Genomic DNA, 8,311 nt, shown 5'->3' with positions numbered 1-8,311 from the left:
GAGGCACCGCCATCACCGTCTGGTCACATTCGCGCTATATAAAAATAACTGTGCTTTCCACTGCAACTGCTGGCCGTGGAAAGAAAGTTAAGAGTCTGATGAAATCAAATGCCTCTTCTGCCGTCCTCTCTGGGAGGTACAGCCGGGACTACCCTGACTGCAGTGATGGAGGCTGTGCAGACATTCCTCCCTCCCCCGTCCCCCAAGCACCCAACCCCTTCGGTGTAGGACTGTATTCCTTAATGGTTTTAAGGAATTATTTATCAATAACGCTACTTCAAGCGCAACAAACGGAGAAAGTTTTTTTTTTTTCTTCTTCCCATCTAAATCAGAAACTTGCAAAGTTATTAGGTCCGATTTTCAGAGGTGAAGTTTGTTACGCGTTTCCTCTTCACGCTTTTCTGTGGCTGCTGGCAGTCCCACGAGGTGCCTTCTCACTTCTCACACACATTCAACCACCCCCTACCCACCAAAGCCTAACCTCTCCAGGTACACCAGAAAAAGCCTTTACTGAGGGCTAAGCAAACACTCTGTGTGTGTGTGTGTGTGTGCGTGCAGGGGGGGTGGGGGTGGTGGTGACCAGAGATGGAGACTCCCACAGATACTACTTCAGGATTCCTTTTTCCTAAAACTGACATCTCCAGAAAAAATATTTGACAGAAAGCTGAAAATTTGTACTGGCTGATAATCAATGAAAAAGGAACAACAACAGCAACAAAACCCTCCCAAAATTACCAATGGGAAATTTTTCTACAGTCATTTTATCCAAAACGGGGCAGCCCATGTTTAGATTTTTTAAAAGCGAGACTGTACTCAGAAGACACTGTCTCTTATGGTTTTATTACTTTTCCATTATGAACCTATTCCAAACCAAATTGGTCAAATGCAGATGCATAAATCTCCTTTGCTTTTTTTAAGGCTTAATAAATCTGTAAGAATTTCTGTCCAAACCAACGTGGTCTGGCTCACACATACATCTCATCCTTCTAACAGACAGCTTTAAAGTTACAGTGTGTGTGTGTGTGTGTGTGTGTGTGTGTACACGCACGCGTGCGTGGGGAAATCTGCACTGTACACGTTTGCATTTATATTACTAAGTTGCATCTCTTCCTCTTCCATCTTTACTGAGCTCCTCACACTCATCTGAAGTAACTGTTTTTTATAAAATATATCACATTTTTTGCATGTGACAAAGCTCACTTTATATCCAATGCTTCACTGGATAAGTCATACTGAATTTCCTATTAACTTGGAGGAATTATTTTAACTTTGAGCCAGGAATTTATCCTCCAACATAATGGAAGGAAACATGAAAAATGCTTAGAAACCCACTGTGTTCATACCACCCATTACATTTTACTTCCTGGTTTAGAAAGAGTTTAGCAAGGCTGTCTGCTTTAGGCACGTAGTAAAATCCTCCTTGCGACAGTGAGCAGGCATGTCCGAGGGACAGTGGGAGACACACAGGCAATAACATGGGTAAAACGTCTCCTCCAGTAACTGCGGGTCTCTGCGTGGATGGAGGGCTTCTGGTATAAGACTGGCTAAAACCCTGGAGAACAGTCTGAGGCTGCTCCAGCGCAAGGTCAGGAACGCAGTATCTACTAAAAGGAGCTTGGCCGCCAGAAATCTGTTGATTTTTGGGGGCCAGGGTTGGCAAAGACTTAGTCAATTTGCCTCGTCTCTCCTGGCTTCCAAAAGGCTAAGACAACACTGATCAAGAGGTCTCGCTTTCTCTATTCCCAAAGATGGGGGAGCAAGAGATGGCTAGGAAACAGAGAGGCTTCTTCCAGGTTCCTCAACAGCAGCCTGCCCCATGCTTCAGTGATGAGACAAATGATGAGACCTTGTGGCTACTGACTACCTCTGTGACAAGAACCATTTGAGGTGTTCCCCAGCCCAGTATAAAATTATAACCCTTTAAAAGGGGGCCCAGAACCTAGAGAGCAGAAGTTCATTTACAACAAAAAGAAAGTACAACCAGCAAAATACAACTTAGGGGCAAGAAATCTGCAATTCTCACAAATATCCCATCAGCATTTGTAAAGAATGTGCTTCTCTGTTTATGGAATACAAAGTTAATATCTATTTATTTTGGATCAAAGTTAAGAGTTTCACTAATTCCCTCTGCACCCTTATCTATAGTATCTACTTGATGGATCAGCTTCTAAGAGAAGTGTCAAGATTTAGAATGAGAAAAATATCATGTTCTTATCCTACTGTTAAGTTGAGGTTTTATAAAACAACAGTATGTTGATACTACATAGTGGCTGATGGCAATATACCGTGAAAGGATTTCGGTTTGAAATGGAACCAGAGGGTATGAGATGGACATTCTCACGCACGCTCCCTCAGAAGAACGGAACTTGAGAACCGACAGACTGATTTTCCATAAACGCTTGATTTGCAGAAGACTGAGATTTATCTCCTGACCAGTGAACATCCAGCAAGCAACGTCTCCTCATCCTCAAGCCATGAGTTTACCGCTTGGATGCCACCTGGACCCCCCATCTCGCGCTCCTTGCCCACAGACTCGCCTGCAGCTTGTTAATGGCACGCGGTTTCTCCACTAGTTCTGAATAAACTCAACTCCTGGCTCATTTCAGCTTGCCTCAGTTTATCTCTTTATTTAGGGTGGCACTATCTTCTCAGTGAATTTTATCTTTTGTAAGTGTCAAATATGCCTCTGTGCTTTGGAGCGCTATTTTTAAACCCTGAATTCCATTTAGTCTGACATTAATATTGCTAAACTTGCTTACTGTTGGTATTTGCCTAATACATATTTTTCAATCCGTTCTCTTTCAGTTGTTCTAGGTCACTGTTTTCTCAAACTTCAGATGACTAGATTTCCTTTCACAACTTGTCTAAAATAGGCATTTGTTTTTACTAGGGGCATTGAATCCATTCAATTGTGGCTATAATTGTGGTTATTAGACTTATTTCTGCTATCCTATCTTGTGGTTTTTATTTTCTCTGCTTCTGGGTGTTTCCCTTTTCATCTTCATCCTTTCCTAACTTAAATATTATATATATTTTTATCACATAAGCACAATATTTACAGTACGTACAATAAATTAGTATTTGCAGCCCTCGCCAACAAGCCCTTCTTACATAAAAATACATATACTAAAGTCACCAGGTATTTAACTCTACCTAAAAGGTTTAACTTTTATTTGCTCTGTTTCATACATCCCATATTTTCTTCTTTCTAAAATTCACTTTTCACTTTGCTTCAACAAGGTCTGTAAGGCATATCCTTTGAGTTATGGGAGAAAAAGAACTTGAGGTTTGCCCTCCCTCCTGAATGCTGGTGTGCCTGGCAATGCCATCGAGGTTCCAGACATCCTCTTCTTGGCATTTTGAAGGTAGCTAGGACTGCAGATGAAAAGATGAGTCAACTTTTATTACTGATTTGTTTTGAGTCTGCTTTCCTATGACTTCTCTCCAAGGAACTCCTATTAAATAGATGTTAGACTTCCTGGACTAATCCTACACGTCTCTTGCATTTGCTCTTCCTTTTTTAGCTCTGTACTTTTGCTCCATATTTTAAATCTTGTTTTCCCATGACTTTATCTTCCAGATGTAATTTGCTCTTTGAACATAATGGATATGGATTGGAATGGTTCTATCATTCACACCATTTATGGGTTTTTAATTTTGGTGATCCCTTTATTAATTTCCAAGAAAGCTTCCTTAAGGGGTGCCTGGGTGGCTCAGTCGTTAAGCGTCTGCCTTCGGCTCAGGTCATGATCCCGGGGTCCTGAGATCGAGCCCCTTCATCGGGCTCCCTGCTCGGCGGGAAGCCTGCTTCTCCCTCTCCCACTCCCCCTGCTTGTGTTCCCCCTCTCGCTGTGTCTCTCTGTGTCAAATAAATAAAATCTTTAAAAAAAAAAAAAAAAAAAAGCAAGCTTCCTTAAGATTGTTCCTCTCAACGGGCGCCTCGGTGACTCAGTTAAGTGCCTGACTCTTGATTTTGGTTCAGTTCATAATCTCGGGGTCGTGAGATCGAGTCCTGCATCAGGCTCTGTGCTGGGTGTGGAGCCTGCTTTGGATTCTCTCTCACACCCCTCTTAAAATAAAAAACATTGAAAAGTAAGATTGTTCTTTTCAAATCTCCCTGCAGATCCTAACGACAGTTCTTAAAAGTTCTTTTTTTCTTTGAATTGCCTGTTTTCCCTGAAATTCCTGTTTACTTCTCTTGTTGCTCCTCGTCTGAGGGACCTATGGCTATCTTTTGATATTCAAGTTCAAAGAATAGACTGATTAGTGTAGCACTGGTTTCTACCACCCCCAAGGTCAGTTTCTTCCTGAGCGGGAGGGCCATCAATGGGCTTTGTGGAATGGGGGAGGCCTGTAAACTAGGTACAAGGTAGTAAGGTGGCCTGGCAGGGTTGGGACCTTCCAAGTTGCTGGAATATGGAGTGCTTCACTCTGGAAGTAGAAGAAATTATTTTATATCCCTCTTGGGAAGAGCTACCATTCATTTCCTTCTTTCTTTATTTTTGCCATCTGGGGTGAAGATCTGGAACCTTAAGCCTTACCCTACTTTCCTTCAGTTCCTTACATTGCCCTCTCCAGGAAGGCGATGCCTCTCTTTGGGAAACAGCTCTGGGCTTTCATGGTCTGGATTTAAGTGTTGCCTGAAGCTCCAGACAAAAAGGAGCAGGGAGGACAAAGCCCCACCTTCCTGCCTTGAAGGCAGCTCTTTTAACTCCTGTTACAGATTTGCCTTCAGGCCTCCACTACTCTCGGTAGTCTATTACTCACTCAGAATTTAAAATTCCCCTGTTCTGTTCTTAAATTAAGAGCAGTTTCTCCCGCCAGTGTCCTGGGTTGTGGCACCCTTCAGTCCAGTTTCAGACTCAGCATGCTTCTGTTTCCTGCCTTCTGAGGGCTGGAGCTAACATTTTCTAGGACAACAGGAGTTTTAAAAAATGTATTTTCAGAGGAGGGCACGTTCTGTGATGAGCACTGGGGTTATATGTAACTAATGAATCATTGAACACTACATCAGAAACTAATGATGTACTATATGTTGGCTAACTCAATATAAAAAAATGTATTTTCTGACATTTTCAGGTATTTGGGACAAGAGGAGAGATGGATGAATATGCTCAGTCTATCACTTTGATTCAATCTCCCATTACTTTTTTTTTTTTTAAGGATCTAAGAATTGCTTTTAAGTTATCTTAACTTTATGTCCACATCATTTAACAAATTTGTGTCAATACTACTTCTCTCCTAACTTAATCCTTTTAATATGTTTGCAAAAGCGTCCTGACAGTCCCACATATTTAGTAATTCTGTGTCTGTGTACTGAACAGCTTTGAAAGATACTCCCGAATTATAACTTAGTCTAAGTTGACTTACTCTTTATCTCATCGTGACAATTAAAATCACGTGGTATGACGAAGCTCTAAAAATTGAGAAGTGCTAGATATGCTTTATTTGAGATTATCCATAAGCCATACTGAAATGCCCTTCGTGCATCAAAAAGCAACACGTTCATCACAGGGAATTAAAACTTAGTTTCTTAATTTCAGGCTCCCTGCTTCAGCTCTCACCTTCTGACACACGAAGGCATGTTGGTCAATGAACATAAATTCAAGTATCAGTTAGGCTTACTTACTCTACCCTGTGAAATACTGGAGATGTTCCCAGTAATTTAAAGATAGTCCCAGTTTACAACCAGATACATAAATCTAAAAAAAAAAAAAAATCAGTATTCTCTAGGTTTTGAGATCTCAACAACCACCTCTGTGAAAATACTGCTGAAGTATAATCTAACTTCAGGTCAAACAGAATTTTTAGAAAAAGATAGGACTTACTGAATAACAAATTACTATCAAAATATAGAAAGCATGATCATATTAATGTAATCCCAGATCCATCTTATTTATAATACAGTTGTTCAACAAAAATTATATGTACTCTGTGTAGGAGAGCAACTTAAATCTAAAATTATAATTTATATAAAAATACACAAAAATAGTAAGGAGACATTTCTGTATTATAATAAAAAAGTTAGTGGTCAGCTGCTATTCATTGTGCTTATTTTGAGATAAGCTTTTCTCCCTTGTCTTAATGACACAGCTCCCTCCGGCCCTACTTTCTGGGGTTCTGGGCCTACTCCACCAGTGTGTCTTCTCCCTAGGAAATGGGTCTGCTCTCACTGGCATCCACAGAGGGAATGTGGGGGCCCGACCCATCTTCCATCCAACAGCCCACACGTGGGCATTTCTGTGCTCCTGCCCTTCTTGATAGTGTTGCACTGGACATAACACGTGTCTACACAGAAGTCTTTCTGCCCTTCTCCACACTGAATTCCTCCATCTGGCTGAGCCTGCCGGGCAAGGTTCGACCCTGAGCAGCTAGCTGGTTGCCCTGCTTCCCCCTCTAACATCACTTACCTGCTTATCACTATATATAGATTTTATGTTCATCCTGTAACAAAATACATTACTTATTAATTCTGATACATTTTTAGGCATTTTTATTTGGATTAAGCTAAATAACTACTTGCAAATAATGATAGGTTCAGATCTTCCTTCCTAAAATTTATACCTCTCACTTCTTTTTCTTTATTTTACCACATTGACTGAACCTCCAAAATAAGCCTGAAAAACAAGGATGATAGACACAGCCTTGTCTTATCCCTAACTTCAATGAGAATGGTAGTTATGACATTTGCCACTGGCTTCTGGTATCTCTAACTAAATTGAAAAAGTAGCTTAGTTCTCCTGATAGAGTTTATACAGATTTGAGGAATATGCAAGATGATCAAGCTTTGAGGCTAATCTGTTCTTTGAAGAACAAAACCAAAGACAATCTGTCTTGTAGTTTCCTGTCCTACAGGGAAGGAGAAGATGGACAATAAAATGAAAATAAAGCATGGCAGCCAGCTCCCAAATGACTCTCAATGACCTTACCTCCTGTATGCACACCTCTGCCTCTGTTCAGTCTTCCTGTACGTTACACAGGGCTGATGGATGTAACCAACAGGATGATGTGGAAATGAAGGAGTGTGACTTCCAAGGCTTGGTCACACAAGACACGGCAGCCTACCTCTTTGCTTTCTTCCCCTGTCTTTTTCCACCCACCCTTCTCCCCTGTCTCTTCATCACTCTCTGACCTGGCTCTGGGGGAAGTCAGCTACCATGTCACAAGAACATCCAAGGTGACCAACAGTGAGGCCGCGTGGCAAGAAACTGAGGCCTCTTTGCCAATGGCCATGTGACTGAGCCACCTTGAAAGTGAATCCTCCACCTTCAGTCGAGCCTCCGGCTGACACCTTGCCTGCAACCACATGACACAGGGGGAGCTAGAGGCACTCAGATAAGCCGCTCGCAGTCCACAGAGACTGTGAGAGGATCAGTGCTTGCGGTTTCCAGCTGGTCAGTTTTGGGGTAATCCGTTATGCAGCCATAGACAACAAATAGAGAAGGTATCTGAAACACAACTCTGAAAGATACTGGGATGGCCACAGGGCTAAAACTGCAGCATGTTCTAGTTCCAACTTCCAAGAATAATGTGGTAATGCATTAAAAACAAGACATACGTTTTACCAGCAAACTCACTTTAGAGAATTGATCTGTCTAAGGAAAATGTCCCACAATAGGGGAAAAGCCTTTAAGCAAAAATATGTGGTTTTTTTGTTTTTACGAAATAATGTATTTAAATTTTTTTCAAAAATATTTAGGTATCTAAGATTGAGGGTTAGGTAAATATGCAGCAGTTAAAAACTAGGTTTATAAAGTTTTAAAAGACATATAATATTATTATCTAACATTTAAAAATATTATATGCCAGGTACTTTCTTGGATCTTCACATTTATTAACTTACATCTACTGATCTCTATAATAATCTTATGAGACTACGACTATTCTTCACCCCATAGTCAGATGGAGAAACAGGTAGAGAGGGGTTACAGAACCTGTGCAGATCATACAGTTCTAAGTGGGGAAACTGGAATGTGAACCTGCCTAGTCTGGTCCCACAGCGATATGCCATGAGCCTCTTGCCGTGCTGGCTATCAGTGCTTCAGCTCTGAAAGTAAGTGAAAGCCCCATCTCCACAGTGGGATCATAACTCTGTTAAAAACTACGCAAGGAGAGGGGCGCCTGGGTGGCTCAGTCGTTAAGCGTCTGCCTTCGGCTCAGGTCATGATCCCAGGGTCCTGGGATCGAGCCCCGCATCGGGCTCCCTGCTCAGCGGGGAGCCTGCTTCTCCCTCTCCCACTCCCCCTGCTTGTGTTCCCTCTCTCGCTGTGTCTCTCTCTGTCAAATAAATAAATAAAATCTTTAAAAAAAA

The 8,311-nt window shown here is 41.6% G+C and overlaps 1 protein-coding gene across 1 annotated transcript in view; it reads right to left on the bottom strand.

Annotated features, from left to right (window-relative positions):
* SLC25A13 (solute carrier family 25 member 13) overlaps positions 1–8,311 on the bottom strand; it is a 175,854-nt gene that overhangs the window by 1,730 nt on the left and 165,813 nt on the right.

The sequence above is a fragment of the Leptonychotes weddellii genome, chromosome 12 (genome assembly GCF_054177405.1).
Source record: "Leptonychotes weddellii isolate Sample4059 chromosome 12, ASM5417740v2, whole genome shotgun sequence".
Lineage (NCBI taxonomy): Eukaryota > Metazoa > Chordata > Mammalia > Carnivora > Phocidae > Leptonychotes > Leptonychotes weddellii.
The sequence above is the reverse complement of the archived record's forward strand: the minus strand, read 5'-3'. Positions and strand labels throughout refer to the sequence as shown.